Source organism: Rattus norvegicus, chromosome 20, assembly GCF_021556685.1.
Source record: "Rattus norvegicus strain SHRSP/BbbUtx chromosome 20, alternate assembly SHRSP_T2T, whole genome shotgun sequence".
Classification (NCBI taxonomy): domain Eukaryota; kingdom Metazoa; phylum Chordata; class Mammalia; order Rodentia; family Muridae; genus Rattus; species Rattus norvegicus.
Genome location: NC_141553.1, coordinates 1,812,423 through 1,813,345, shown reverse-complemented (window position 1 = coordinate 1,813,345; position 923 = coordinate 1,812,423).

Here is a 923-nt window from a genome sequence, read left to right as displayed (position 1 = left end):
CCTGCCTCCCCTTCCTCCCCTCCCTCCCCTGCCAGTGCGGATCTTTCTTGCACTCCTAATGCAGAAACTGAGCACTACCTAGAGCCTGTGTGATACTGGATTTCAATTTTAAGATCTCCTCCCTTTTTAAAAAAAAAATGTGTGTGTGTGTGTGTGTGTGTGTGTGTGTGTGTGTGTGTGTGTACACATGTACAGTTTCTCTCAGATAGATCCCCTGAAATTCAAATTGTAGGCAGTCGGGAGTTACTCAACATGATGTGCTATGACTCCTACTTGAAAGCGCAGCGACCATTCTTAACAGCTGAGCCATCTTCTAACCCCTCAACTTTATTTTCTAATTATTTTATGTATATGGTTGTGTTGTCTGCCTGTATGTCTGTGCCCCACTGTGTGTAATGCCTAAAGGGGCAGAAGAGGGTATTGGATCCCGGGGAATGGGAATGTGAGTCTTCCTGTGGATGCTGACAACCCAGCCAGAGTCTTCCTCAAGAGCAGCAAATTGAGCAGCAAGAAACCCTTGAGCCATCTTCCCAGCTCCAGCAATATGTACTCACCACCACCACTCCTATCCCCTAGAAATTACTCCAGATCAACCAATTTGATAACAACTCACTGGGACAAATGTTGGGAAGGAGATACAAACGAAGAGGTAAAAAGGATTTCTAAGGGTTGGAGAGTTTAACCGTCACAAGGCTGGGGTTATTGGAGTGTTTGGATTCCAGCCCTGTGCTCTTCCCAAAACTGAGTCAAAGATCAAGCTGCCAGGGTCCCTAAACATCCCTCTGCCCTGTGGACAAGCCACCATGGTCCCTAAACATTCCTCTGCCCTGTGGACAAGTCACCATGGTCCCTAAACATTCCTCTGCCCTGTGGACAAGCCATCACGGTCCCTAGGCATTCCCCTGCCCTGTGGACAAAGTCAG